The sequence below is a fragment of the Ursus americanus genome, chromosome 14 (genome assembly GCF_024610735.1).
Source record: "Ursus americanus isolate L20-20 chromosome 14, mUrsAme1.1.p, whole genome shotgun sequence".
In the NCBI taxonomy this organism is placed as follows: Eukaryota; Metazoa; Chordata; class Mammalia; order Carnivora; family Ursidae; genus Ursus; species Ursus americanus.
The window spans coordinates 40,266,244-40,281,713 of record NC_142140.1 but is presented as its reverse complement, the minus strand read 5'-3'; the positions used below and the strand labels follow the sequence as shown (position 1 = coordinate 40,281,713).

The window sequence follows — 15,470 nt, the reverse complement described above, 5'->3', positions numbered from 1 at the left end:
CTCTCTCCAACTAAATTTACTAAAGGAAAAAGAAATACACACCAAGGAGCAGTCATTCTATCTTCAACTTTGTCTCCACACACAAGTTCCTATCATAGTCATCAATACGGAGTAGCATGCATATAACACATTTACGACCCATGAATATGGATGGGCACTCCTATTCTATATGCCACCCAGGCTACTTTACATATAAAGTATGATTGCTCTCCAGATCCTGCCAGGAAAAATGCTGAAAAATGACTCATTAAAGAACTTTTTAAAAGCCTGACAAATTTAATGTCAATAAGTTCCATAAAAAGTAATTGCTTTTCCCTTTTTTATGATAACTATTATTACCAGTTAGCATTTGAAACCTATTATGAACCAAAAATAATTAAGGATGACTATAATTAAACAGTTTCAAAGTTTCAGCACTTGAAAGGACATCTGTACCATCCTTAACAATAGCTCTATTTTTTTCCGTAATACATACCTAGGACACCTTTTTCATGGAATCCACTCAAACTTCCTAATTTAGGACACAGGTAAAAAAACAGACAAAACCAACAATATCTTTTCAGTCTCATTTATCTGAGTGCATATTCTCAAAGGGCAGCTCTTTATCCACTGTAATCTTTCCCTCTTCACCCACACTCCAACCTCCCAAACCACTTCCTGGGCTGAGGTTCATGGAATATGAACAGCAGCTTAAATTCAGCCTAAGAAGGTAAAACCGATAGAAAATTAGACAGCTAGAAAGCAGGAAGGTCGTCTGGCTCTGACTCCATCTAGCCAACCACCCAGCATCTGTATCTCAACATAGTGTAGATATTCCTTTCTTGTCACTACATATAAATAAAAGTATGATTTACACACACACACACACACACACACACACACACACACTCTACTTATGGAAAATGAAAGTACTGGCTTTTATCCAGAAAGCCCCAGTTTTCAATAAATTAAAGAGATGACTCAATTTTATAGTTATTCTATTCTAAAATATATACAAGTATAATAAATTCATTAAGTGTTCTACAGGTTTGTTAAACTGGTTTTGCCAGTGTTTCAAAATTGATTTTAATGAATTCATGGGTGCATTTCATCCCACACTTACAGAACCATTTAAGGTCACTTAATATTCAGTTATGCCTTAAAATGTTGAGTTATGTAATTTATGGACAAAAGGGTATGACACAATGTTATTCTCAAATCTGGATATTCAGGAAGACCCAAAAATATAGACTTGTGAATGAGGACGACCTACTTAAAAAAAAAAAAAAAGATCTCTTCTTGATTATTTATACTATTTCTTCTTATTTGTATTAGTTTTACCTTTAAAAGGATTTGTTACTAGGAGGCAAAAAAAGAAAGCTGGGTACAGAAGTTTCTCTGCCTCACTGAGGCACCAGCTTAATCTAAAGCTTTCAGTGAGACACCTTCAGGGGCTGAGTTCCCTAATCTGTAAAATGAGAGCGGTATGTTAAATGATTCCTGAGGCTGATTATTCTATAAGCTGCTTATAATTTAGATTCATCACTTAAATTAGAAATAAACAAACAAATTGCATATAGATCCTCAATGTGCACGTGTGACTTTTATACGTCAAGTACTCCCAATTATAACTGGGTTGAGGTTTATTAAAAGGCAAAAGCTTTTTGGCAAACGGAGAGACTAAAAACAAACTCATCACTGCACAGTGCCCTGCTTGAGCAAATCTGACGGGAGCTTAAGAAACTCCACCCAGTTCTGGCTAACATCAAAGGAGACTGACACCACTCTGCCAGAAAATAAGCCCCATATTATTTAACCAGGCACCAAGAGAACACACAGTTTTCAAGCATAGCGCTTTGGACATCTGATCTCTCATTCTGACTACATGCCTACAAAAGTGGAACTATCTGGTGAGAACAGTTTTGAAAATACGTGAACAAAGACAAGAAATGACATGACAAGATGATGAAGCACAGAACAGAATTTTGGTCTCTTGACTATCCTCTGACTATTAATAGCCATGTACTCATACAGAGTAAATAAAAAGATACAATGAGGTCACAAAGCATCTCCTCTGTTGTATGGTTTACTTTAGATTACAAACTCTGGAATTAGTTACTAAACTAAACTATTTTCTAGGTCTATAGAGATTAGTGTTCACATCTAATTTAAATACACAGAAGTATGGGCAACTTTTTAAGGTCCCAAAATTCCTCTTGAAGATCTTAGGTCCGTCACTCACTCCAGATCTGCGCTCATTCTGTGTGATGAGAAATTACCATTAGTGATCTCGTTTGCAAATGGCCTGTCTACTGCCCTCCCCACCCCCTGCCCCCGCCCTCCCCTCTCCCAAAGGTGCTGCTTGGAAGCTAAAGTGGAGCAAGAAAACTTATGATGAAAAAGAACAGAAGCCTAATTCCCACCAACATACTGAAACACTTCTCACAACCACTATCATATTTTCATTTCACTCTGTCACATCAGCCAAATCTGTACCAAGATTCACTTGTGGTAGCCAGCATTCTCCTTTTAAAAGTATAGAATCCTATTTCACAGTTTCAAAGGGGGTAGGGACACCCAGGTGGCTCAGTCAGTTAAGTGTCAAAGGGGGTAAGGGAACTTACATCCCAGAAGGTCCATCACTCCACCTTAGTGTGAATTTAGTTCTTTCTCAAGTTAACTTTCCTCTTAATCCAGGAGATCAATTCCACGGAAAGTATCCGAGTTTTTCGTTTTAGTGTGAAAAGGGAGAATACTAGTTCAGCAACATGGAACGTTTCAGGGAACAAAGCAGATCTGGATAAGGTATCAAAGTAGGGAGAGGGTATGTGGTCCCAGAGGCCCTAGGACGTCAAAGAAAGGGAGGTAATACAATGCCAAGGCAAGCTCTTTTAAAATATTACCTCCCGTCAGTTTTAGGAGAAAGGAAAAAATTTTCTTCAGTCACCTGGCCTAGTTGAGAAATGAAATTATCGTTTATTACATTATCTAAGGAAAATGCTTCTGAGTTCCAAATAAGCAACTTAGTAAAAAAACATTTAATAACAATTCTTAAAGGCAGAAGACTGCTCATAATGCTCACTTAAATTTTCTCCATGATTGATATTGTCAGTTTTTTGGAGGACTGGGGGTAGAGGGGTGAATTATGGACAAGATATAGAACTAAAGGGGCGCCTGGGTGGCTCAGTAGTTAAGCATCTGCCTTCAGCTCAGGGCGTGATCCTGGAGTTCTGGGATCGAGCCCCGCGTCAGGCTCCTCTGCTGGGAGCCTGCTCCTTCCTCTCCCACTCCCCCTGCTTGTGTTCCCTCTCTCGCTGGCTGTCTCTATCTCTGTCAAATAAATAAATAAAATCTTTAAAAAAAAAAGATATAGAACTAAAAAGATAAGTGGGACTTATATTTTCTTCTTCTGTATCTTTTTTTTTTTTTTTTTTTTTTGCATGACTGATGTAAACAGCAGAGAATTTTGAGGCCAACACCAAGCTGCTACCCCAGGACATTAGTGAGATTGCTGTGACCAAAATGAAGTGCTTGTTCCTCAGGCTTGGAAGAAACCCAGCATCGCAGCCAGTTCCAGAGACCATTTATAATCTGACAGGTTGGTGGTACAGCCTGCATCATGAAGATTTCATATTCAACATGAGATTTTTTTCAGTTTGCCTAGCAAACTTTCAGTTACTAAATGGGGACTCTTTTTCCTCAGATTGGTTTTAATGAAGTTCTTTCAGAGGTCTATTACGTAGCAAGCTGACCCTTATTTGTCTGATGTCTGTGTTCTGCTTTTAATTTATTTAACTAGAAAACTAGTTTGATGTCTACTTTCAATCAAAATGGTATTTCATTCAAAGTAAAACCAAATCTTTATTAAGGACCTGTATGGGCATCGGCTACCACCTTACACAGCTCCCAGGCACATGTGATGCCCGAGGCTAGTCGAAACTTCTCCAGCTCCTCCCCGGAACCAGAACAGCAAAGGTGCAGCTCAGCAACAGCCTGATGATCCTAGCAATAAGCCCCAAGCCCCTGCAGAACACATGAAGTTTCCACCTCCAGGTACCTCCCTACATACTTCAAGGACAACAGTTGTACTATTATGAACTGATAGTATTTGCAGGCTCCACAGGGTTCTGTTCCGAACCACTATTTGTCCTGTTCATCACAGGATTAGCAACAGGAGAAAAGTCCTTGATTACTAGAAGAGTTGAGGCCATTGCCTAGGGACATTCCTATACGGAAGAGCACATGGATTTTACTTCCATGCAGTCCCCAAAACAAAGAGTTCCTTTTCCCACTGCTATTTTAGGGAGCCCTGTCCTCGAACATAAAAACACTGCACTCACATGCACACGCATATTCACATACACAAAACCTTGAAGCACAAGCCTGAAAGCCTAGCTTGCTTACTTACGGGAACTATCCAGGCAGTTTGTGTTCAGTCCTGACCGAATGCATTTTGGATCTCTAATCAGGCACCTGCCTGCCACATTTCTGTCCAAGGGAATTTAAACCTATTTCTCCAAGAAGAATCATCTACACTAGATACCTCCCACTGTTAGCCATGTGATCCACTCAGCATGATGTCTGCTGAAGTCTGGTAAGGTGCGCCAAAACTAGAGACTGACAATGACACAGCACTTACATTTCTGCTATAACCATCCTTAAGAGCAACTCTTCCATTTTATTTCCATTTAAAAAAAGAAAAAGAGTGAATCTTAAGATGATGCTCAAGAGCTAATGCCCCTGAATTGTAAAGCAAAAAAGTTTTTTTAAATGTTATATTCATCCCATTTATTCTCCCTCAGTCTAATTAAGACCAAAACACATTCAGAGTTTCCCTACACCTATCCAAAAATTATTTCTAAATACTTAAGATCTCTAAAGGCTTTTATAACAACACCACTTCAAATAATCTGGGCTCCAATTCCCTCACTTTAACAGTTGACAAAAAAAGGAACCAGAAAAAACAAGTCACTTATAAATGAAGCTAGAGTGAGAATCAGGCTAAGGGGAGACCCAGCAAATACCAGAAACACAAGGAGGGTGTGACAGAATTGATAAAATCTTGGAATTTTATAGTTTCTGTTTTATCTGACGCAAGGACATCACTACACTTCCAGATCTATTTTTTTGCCCTACCTTTTAAAGTATAAATGCAATTGGGAGGAGTCCTGAACATCAGGGAAAAAAATCTCAGCTGATTTAAAAGGACCCCAATCCGTACTAGGAAAAAAACACTCTGAACTCCTTTGTGTGATACCCTACAGGACCCAGCTCTAGGACCTACCTACCACAGCCATCGGTGGTTTTCCATGGAGGCTCTCCCTGTACTTCAGTCAACCGGAGACCAGCTGCCACTTTATAAGCCTATCACTGACATTATCACCACATGGCCTTATTCATACTGCTCTCCACACTACAAATCCTCCTCACTCCTTTCCCACTTGTCAGAGTCTTGAAATCAAGGCCCACATCAACTATCAGCTTTTCTGTGATCCTATTCTGAGATCTGTTCTCCCAGCACCATTGAGAACTAACACTTCACCTGTATTTCTATTGAAACAGTCTGACAGTCGGCTCCTGTAACTGCTAGATCGCAAAGGGGAAGGACCATGTCTAAGCCATGTGTGTATCTTCTCTTAGTGGATAACTTTACACAGAAGATGGCCTAAAACAACAAAAACCAACAAAACAAAGGGACTAGCTAAACAGAATTCTAAGACGGTATGACTGAAGTTAATAAAAAGCAGGGGCGCCTGGGTGGCTCCATCCGTTAAGCATCTGCCTTCGGCTCAGGTCGTGATTCCAGGGTCCTGGGATCAAGTTCCAAGTTGGGCTCCTTCCTCAGAGGGGAGCCTGATTCTCCCTCTGCCTGCCGCTCCCCCTGCTTGTGTGTGCGCTCTCTCTGACAAATAAATAAAATCTTAAAAAAAAAAAAATTAAAGCAGTAGGTCTAGGGGCACCTGGGTGGCTCAGCTGGTTAAGCATCGACTCTTGAACTCAGCTCAGGTCTAGATGTCAGGGTCATGAGTTCAAGCCACGCACGGAGCTCCACACTGGGCATGGAGTCTACTTAAAAAAAAAAAAAAAGTAGGTCTAATTTAATGAAATTAATCAGAGGTGCTAAAACTACAAAAAACTCTTCAGAACTGGAAAAAGAATAAACATATTCAAAGTTGAAGGGTCACCATTAACTAGCATATTAACCCATTTCTTCTTCTTTCCAAACATAGCTTTGTGCCAGAGCCATCAGGTTGTCTGCAATTATGAAAAGAAAGCCAACAAGGAGTAACCATACAAGCCAGCTCTCCAAGCCTGTCATCTTATCATTATTAGGCAGGGCAATAAAAATAGCCCTCTGCTTTTAGAAAAGCACAACGACATGATGCAACATGGCAGAAACAAATGGCATTTTGTTGAAGAGATAAGCTACCCACCATCATGTTAACATCACTGTATAAATATTAAAACTTTTATAATTATTAAAATGTGAAATCTCCATAGTATCAGCTCACATATGTCTGTCAAAGAGTAGTAAACATACTATGTAATTTTAAGACTACCTGGTGTTGGGGAAATTGGGTGAAGGGGAAAAGTATTCACACTTGATCAGCTCCTAGCTTTTGAGAACTACTTAAGAAAAAAACTCTCCATCAAGCCAAGTGAAGATCCTCTCTTAAGCTCGGAGCCATAGCGTGCTACATTTTATTGTTTTAGATGTCAGTGAAAGTGAAGGAAAATGGAAGACTGAATTAAGAGGAGAATGAAGATGTGCCGATAATTCTGCAATTATTTATCATAGACACATACAATGTGTGTCTTCTCCAGGGTCCCATTGGACTCAGTTCCTAGATGACAAGGACACATCTTCTTCACCTTTTATCCTGGGCATCTAGTACAGTAGTAACACCTGGTAGGATCTCAACTGCACATGCATCCTGCCGGGTGTGCTCCATTCCGTATCATGACAGAGCCTTCTCTTGCTGGGGTTGACACTTGCCTAGCTGGAAGGACACTCCTGGCTCTTCCACTGTGGGTCCTGGGCCCAGAATCAGCATTGGGGTACAGTAGCCCTGCTCTTCTGAGCAGGAAAGAGGAAGGCATAAACTCTATAGTACTTAGCAGGCATTTTGTAGAAAGACCTTAGTGGTGGTAGTAAATGACTTGCCTTTAACATAAAAGTGCCTTAGAGATGCTTTCAAATGGGGGGAGGGGGTAAAAAAAAAAAAGGCCTAAAAGTAAAAATAATAATACTAAGTGAAAACTGAACAAGCAGAGTGAAAAGTCAAAGGAATCTTCATGTTAATACTTAATGTAACTTTTAACATTTCACCTGAAATGGAAGTAAAGATCTGAGTTAAAAGTGAAATGCGGGGCGCCTGGGTGGCACAGCGGTTAGGCGTCTGCCTTCGGCTCAGCGCGTGATCCCGGCGTTATGGGATCGAGCCCCGCATCAGGCTCCTCCGCTGTGAGCCTGCTTCTTCCTCTCCCACTCCCCCTGCTTGTGTTCCCTCTCTCGCTGGCTGTCTCTATCTCTGTCGAATAAATAAATAAAATCTTAAAAATAAAATAAAATAAAATAAAATAAAATAAAATAAAATAAAATAAAAGTGAAATGCCACTGGATCAGAATCATTCAGGGACAGAGGTGGGCAATTCAGTTTCTAAGCGCTGACTCTGAAGGGCACCCACAACTGAGAGCTACTGAATTAATCAACAATCTACTTAAAGTTCACTGAAATGAAACATAAGGCAGAGTTCGTAAAACTTAACACTGGAAAGAGATCAAATTCTCCCGTTTTGAGAAGGTAGGTGCTTTAGATAGAGTTTATTAGAAATAGAGCCTGACAGGGATTCTTATACAAGTGATTTACTGAGGGAGTGCCTTCAGGAGAAACCTGTAAGGGAGGGAAGAGAACCAAAACTATGGTTTCAGCTAAAGGTTAGAGCCTATGCCTCCTGTCTAGGAAGCTATGAAGCACAACCACACCACAGAGCCAGCCCCACCATGAGGGAAGGGAGTCAGGTTTTTGTAATCCTCATCAGGCAGTCACTGGCTGAGAGCCATGTGAAGGGAAGGGACATAATTCCCCAGACACCTCTAGGAGAGCTGGCTCCTATATGCTATGGCCCTTGCTAACACTTACAGCAGCCGGGGGTTGGGGCGTGTGTGTGTGAAAGAGAGAGAGAGAGAGAGACCAAGCAAAACACCATTAGTAGAAATAAAGTGACAAGTTCAATTCACTAAGATTTACCAATATTAAATATTAATTTTGTATCTTCCTAACAACACAGCTATTTAAAGAACATAAAACTTCACCCCCAAAAAAACACGCTAATTCAAAAAGGCAAATGCACCCCTATGTTTACTGTAGCATTATTTAAAACAGCCAAGATATGGAAGCAATCCAAGTGTCCAACAACAGATGAATGAATAAAGAAGATGTGATATATACACACCACACACACATGCACGTACACACACACACACACACAAATTTAATATTACTCAGCCATAAAAAAGGATGTGCTCTTGCCATTTACAACAACATGGATGGACCTAGAGAGTATCAGGTTAAGTGAAATAAGTCAGAGAAAGACAAATACTGTATGATTTCACTTATATGTGAAATCTAAAAAACAAAACAAAGAGCAGAAAGAGACCTATAAATAAAGAGACCTATAAATACAGAGACCCAACTGACGGTTGCCAGAGGAGAGGGAGACAGAGGGGATAAGATATTTTGTTAGGTACATATAAGATTAATATTTAATATTGGTAAATGGGCAAAATGGGTGAGGGGGAGTGGGTTTCCAGGCTTCCAGGCTGGAATACAGGCTTCCAGATATGATATGAATAAGTCATGGGAATAAAAGGCACAGCATAGGGAATATAGTCAATAATGTTGCAACAGCACTGTATAGTGACAGATGGTAACTACACTTGCGGTGAGCACAGCGTAACATAAGAACTGGTCCAATCACTAAGTTGTACAGCCAAAACTCATGACGTTGTGTATCAACTATACTTCAATAAAAATAAAACAAAAACATAAAACTGACATTAATGAGGAGAAACAGATGGGTCCTCCTTCTAGGGGGATATTGTAATATACTTCTCTCAGTAATTGACCCATCATGTAGACAAAAATCATTAAGTATGTATACAAGTTCTGAACAACTCAATATACAAGTTTCAGCTAATGGACTACAGAGTACACTGGAGCAGACACTTTCCTGGGGCGCCAGTTAAGTGTCTGCCTTCAGCTCAGGTCCTGCTGGTCCTGGGATCGAGCCCCATGTCGGACTCCCGGATGCTCAGCGGAGAGCCTGCTTCTCCCTTTCCTGCTCCCCCTGCTTGTGCTCACTCACTCTCTCTGTCAAATAAATAAGTATTTTTTTAAAAAGACACCTTTCTGGCACACATGGGACATTTCATTTGTAAAATAAACATATACTAGGACATAAAACAAATCTCAAATTTTAAAAATCATTATTGTAAGAGAACAAACTGCTGGTTACCAGAGGGGAGGTGAGTGGGGGGATGGGGGAAATAGGTGATGGGGATTAAGGAGTGTACTTGCTGTGATGAGCACCAGGTGTTGTTGCATGGAAGTGTTGAATCACTCTATTGCACATTTGAAACAAATATCACACTGTGTTAACTGGAATTTAAACAAAAATTTCATAAAAAATCATTCTGTACAATATACATTTAGGAAACATCATAAATAAGTTAGAGATAAAAACCTGAATTTTTCAAAAATTTATTAGGACATTGCAAATATCATAGTAGAAATGAAAAAATACTTAGAATTGAATAAGAACAAAAATATTACATACCAAAGCTTGTGGAATATACTTAAACAGAGAATTTGAGGAAGTCTTCAGCCTAAGTGTTTTTATTATAAAAAGAAGGATATAAGTAAATTAGTTAAAATCCATCTTAAGAGTCAGATAAAAATAAATTTGAAGAAAACCAAAGGAAGGAAATAAAATCTTGAACAAAAATAAGGCACAAAGAAAGAAAAGAGAAGATCAACAAAGCAAAGTCCTCTTTCAGGAGTAATAAAGTTAACAAACCTTTGGTAAGACTGACCAAAAAAGAAGAGAAGGCATAAATGAACAATTTTAGGAAGGAAAAGAATAAGGCTATGGCAGAGGAAAAAAGAGATTATCAACAACTACGCCAACAAACATGAAAATCAGATGAAAAAGACCAGTTCCTGGGCCCCTGGCTGGCTCAGTCAGTGGAGCATAGGACTCTTGATCTCGGGATTCTGAGTTTGAGCCCCACACTGGGTGGAAAGATCACTAAAAAAAAATAGACTTTAAAAAAAGACCAGTTCCTAAAAGAGCATATATTACAATAACTGATCCAAAATATTATAATAAACAGAAAATCTAAACAGTCCCGAATCAATTAAAGAACTAAAACAATATTTTTAAGTCTTACACACACACACACACACACACACACACACACACCAAGGATTTTATAGGAGTTCTACCAAATATTCAAGGTGCAGATAACTCCAATCTAACACAAACTCTAGAAAATAGAAGAATTCCCACCAAATCATTTTATGAGCTTAACAAAAGTATAATGTAGTGATTACAGAGGCCCACATTCCAGCCAGACTGCCAGGGGTTCAAAGTTGGGTTCTACCACTTGGCATCTACATGACCTTGAGCAAGTTTCTTCACCTTTTTGCTTCAGTTTCCTAAAATGTTAGTTGGGGATAACAGTGATATCTACTTTCTGGATCTGTTAATACATAAAATAGGGTGTGGAACACTGTATGTGTTTTATATATTTGCTATTAATTATATGATAATATACACCTGTTACCAAACCCAGACAGGAAAATCATAAGCCAAAATAAACTTACAAACTTAGATCAGGAGTCAACAAACATTTTCTGTACAGAGCCAGAGAGTAAACTGTTTAAACTCTGAGGCCCATATGCTTTGTCACAAAACAGACAGTCCTTGCTTTGCATGGTTCTAATACGCACCAATTTCAGTTACCATGGTTTAGTTAAATAACACCAGTCCCCCAACAACATGGTTCAAGTTTCAGTTACCATGGTATACTAACCGTGAGTAATCGCAGGGAGTACAAAATTTGCTGTTAGCTCTTCAGTCTACAAATCACTACGCAAATAACAGGTGTGCATGGAGATCAGGGACTTATTACATCACTTTTTTTTTAAGATGTTATTTATTTATTTTAGAGGGGAAGGTGGGCAGAGGGAGAGGGAGAGAGAGAATCCCAAGCAGACTCCCCACTGAACAAGGAGCCCCCATGCAGGGCTCAATCTCACAACCCTGAGATCATGACCCGAGCTGAAATCAAGAGTCGTAGGCTTAACCCAGGCGCCCTTCACATCACTTCTTCAAAGCCTGATGGTGACTGGTCACTGAACATCTGTTACTCAGTTCATGCATAAAGAGCGGCGTTGCCTCCTCATCTCCCAATGATAAACCCATGTGGCATTTTACAAAAATGAGTAATTGAAAGAGGGAACTGGCCTATAAACATGAATGTGCAGCAAAGAATCAAAAAGTAGTAACAAGGAAGTGAAATTCAAATCAAAAGTAAATGTAGTCACAGAAAAAATAGCTCACTGTGGGAATGTTGATCCTACCACCATTCAGAAGACTCTGGATATGCTGCCAGAGGAACTCAGGGAAGGTAAGCTTATCTCCATAAATGAGGACAATGGTTTGGTGAAAAAAATGAAAATGCCTTAAAGGAGATGATGCTGGTAAGAAATCCCACATTAGAAGAACTCTGAAGATACTTTGTGGCAATGAAAACACAAAGGATAAAATGTTGGAAGCTGACCTAAACTTAGAAAGAGTAGGACAGACACAGTAAAGATGCCCACTCCACATCATAAGTTATATGGTAAGAAGAAGCCTGATACTCTTCAAATTATTCTTGGTAGGTTTTTTCCAAAGAAATAAAACATTTCAGTTCTCAATGCTTTTACAGTTTTGAATTACAGTGTACTAAATATTAATTTTCCCATTTTTTTCATTTCCCTAAGTTTTGTAACAGACAAGAGAGCTTTTAAAGTTTTTAAAGATCACAGAACGATCATAATTTTTCCCACTGATTAACTTTGCTTTGCACAGTTTCACCCTGCATGGCCATTTTTTACAGTCCTGAACTACTGTGCAAAGCAAAAACTGCCTGGACTCAACACTGCCATTATAGTAGGAAAACTTCCATAGACAATACACAAATGAATGAGTGTGTCTGGGTTGCAATAAAGCTTTATTTATAGACACTGAAATGTGAATAGTGTACATCACCTGTCATGAAATGTTTTTCTCCTTTTGATTTTCTGTCAATTATTTTAAAATGTGGAAAACACTTTTAGTTCATAAATTTTTTTAAAAGATTTTACTTATCCGTTAGAGAGAGAGAGAGAGCCCAAGCAGGGGGAGGGGCAGAGGGATAGGAACAAGCAGACTCCCCGCTGATGGGGAACCCAACTCAGGGCTTGACCCCAGGACCCTGAGATTACAACCTGAGCCAAAGACACATGCTTAACCAGCTGAGCCACCCAGGCGCCCCTCAGCTCATAAATAATACAAAAATAGACAGTAGGCTGAATTTGACCTTGAGCCATAATTTGCTGACTCCTAACTTAAGTGAAAAAAAAATCCTAAAATAAACATTAGCAAATCAAATCAAGTAATGTAGAAAATATACATCTTGAACCAAGCTGCCTAATAAAACCTTAGAGAATCTATCAATGTATTCACTACATCAACAGATTAAGTAGGGAAACTAAAAGCTCATATCTCAATGAATCAAAAAAGCGTCTGGGGGGAAAAATTAACAAATCAGGATGGGAGGATCCTTTATCTGACAAAGAGTATCTACAAAACAAAACAAAAACAAAACAAAACCCGCCACAAATAAAATTCTCTTGAGATAGGATAGAAATAAGAATGCCTGCTATTAGCCACTATTGTACAATGAGCCAAGAAAAAAAATTAAGAGCATAAGAATTATAAAGAAATAATAACAACAGTCATTGTTTGCAGGAAATAACTATACACAGAGGAAATAAATAGACTAGTAAAATTAGTAAATGAATTTAGCAAGGTTGCTGAACTCCAGGCAAATTATTAAAACATAACTGTATTTCCACATACTAGCAAAAACAATTTAAAGATATTTTTTTAAATATCACTCGTGGCATTTTCTCAAAAATTTCTAAGAATAACTTTAATGAAAGATATCCTGAACTACTACGCAGAAAACAAAAAACTGAGAGAAATTAAACATTTAAATAAATGGCAGGATATATCATGATCATGTACTATGGACCGGAAGACTCAATATTTTTTTTTAAGATTTTATTTATTTATTTGTCAGAGACAGAGAGAGAACACAAGCATGGGGAGCAGCAGGCAGAGGGACAAGCAGGCTCCTCTCTGAGCAAGGAGCCCGATGCAGGACTCAAACCCGGACCCTGGGATCATGACCTGAGCCAAAGGCAGACGCTTAACTGACTGAGCCATCCAGGCATTCCAAGACTCAATATTTTAAAGATGTCAATTATCCCCAAACTGATCTACAGATTGAAACTTTACAAGCAAAATCCCAGTAGGTTTTCTCTTTTTAATTCAAATTGAAAAGTTGATGCTAAATTTTGTATAAAAATGCAAACAGCTAAGACAATCTTAGAAAACTCAGAAGACCTTAAGTGACTAGATATCAAAACCACTCTCTCACACCATACACAAAGATAAACTCTAAATGGATGAAAGACCTCGATGTGAGACAGGAATCCATCAAAATCCTAGAGGAGAGCATAGGCAGCAACCTCTATGACATCGGCCACAGCAACCTTTTTCATGACACATCTCCAAAGGCAAGAGAAACAAAAGATAAAATGAACTTGTGGGACTTCATCAAGATAAAAAGCTTCTGCACAGCCAAGGAAACAGTCAAAAAAACTAAGAGGCAGCCCACGGAATGGGAGAATATAGTTGCAAATGATACTACAGATAAAAGACTGGTATCCAAGATCTACAAAGAACTTCTCAAACTCAATACACGAGAAACAAATAAACAAATCATAAAATGGGCAGAAGACATGAACAGATACTTTTCCAGTGAAGACATAAATATGTGGTACAGATAGCATATATTTTTCTGCCATCAAGGGGAAAAAGGCAATTAAAAATATGCAGGGATGGGGCACCTGGCTGGCTCAGTCAGAAGAGCATGCGGCTCTTGATCTCAGGTTGTGGATTCAAGCCCCACAGTGCCCATAGAGATTATTTAAAAATAAAATCTTTTTAAAAAAATAGCCCTGCCTATTATTGCAGGGGGACTACGCAAGAAAGTACTGAGTCAAATACAACGCAAATGGAGCTGTGGCGTTATTTTGAGCTAATTATTTTAAGAACAGAATGAATTTAATACTTAGGTTTAGAATATTCTCATCCAATTTACTAACACAGGCTGGATCCATGAGGAATGATATGTTTTATACTTAGGCACAAAAGGTATACATAATGTATCACAGAAGAAAAAGGGAGAGTGGACAGGGATAACTTTAAAGCAGCGGCTGAAATCAACTGAAAGGCTTTTGCTGACTCTCCAAATTTAACCTTAAGTGGGCAGAAGGCAAAAAGAACTTTGCCTCCTCATTGGAATGTGCTTCTCTATTGGTCTGCAAGTCTGCATGTGCTGACCTTTAAAAGACAGTGTAAGGTCTGTCTGTTCTCCCTTCTGCTAGTGGGTTGACAGACTGAACATGGGTGGACAATGACTTGGTCGCTCTGATGCTGGCTGTATTCAATATTCTACTGTATTTCTTGTACACTGGGAGATTTTTTGCCATAGACGCATTTTTAATCCTTCAAAAATGAGCAAGGCATAACGAGATAAGAGAACTTTAAACCACAAGTGAAATTACAAAAGAAAATAACATGGTATAACCATTTGGGGGGGGGGAACCCTCCTAAATATAACAAGCACCAAAGACTTTACAAACTAAAATTGCAAAGACTTCCAAACTATACTCTTTCAAGAAATCTGGAAGCAAATTCAGAGTAATCAAATGTATAAAAAGTAACATGCAGGGGTGCCTTGGTGGCTCAGTTGGTTAAGCATTCCACTCAGGGTTATAAGACTGCGCCTCAAGTCAGACTCTGTGCTAGGCATGGAGCCTGCTTATGATTCTTTCTCTCTCTCTGCCTCCCCCACCCCCTTGCTTAAAAAAAAAAAAGTGACATGCAATAGGGAATACAAAATTAAAGATAGAATAAGCTAAGTAAGAGTGTGGCAGAGATGTGCTCAGTGCTTGTCAATCCACTTTCTTCTTCCTGGGTACTCACAAAGACAACATTTCCTACCACCCTTACAGTTACAAGCTGAAACCATATGACTGGGTTCTAGTCAACGGAAAGACAGCTTAAGTAGTACACTCTACCACAAAAGCATTAATGAGATCCTCCTT

The 15,470-nt window shown here is 39.0% G+C and overlaps 1 protein-coding gene across 9 annotated transcripts in view; it reads right to left on the bottom strand.

Annotated features, from left to right (window-relative positions):
• Window positions 1–15,470, bottom strand: part of MAP4 (microtubule associated protein 4) — a 176,989-nt gene that overhangs the window by 118,708 nt on the left and 42,811 nt on the right. Inside the window, exon 1 of one of the 9 annotated variants that reach the window (XM_045778488.2) lies at window positions 4,388–4,537. The exons of the other annotated variants lie outside the window; for them this stretch is intronic. The gene's annotated coding sequence lies outside the window, so the exon portion shown is untranslated. Of the gene's footprint in view, window positions 1–4,387; window positions 4,538–15,470 lie in introns of those variants that run through there. 9 annotated transcript variants of the gene reach the window in all.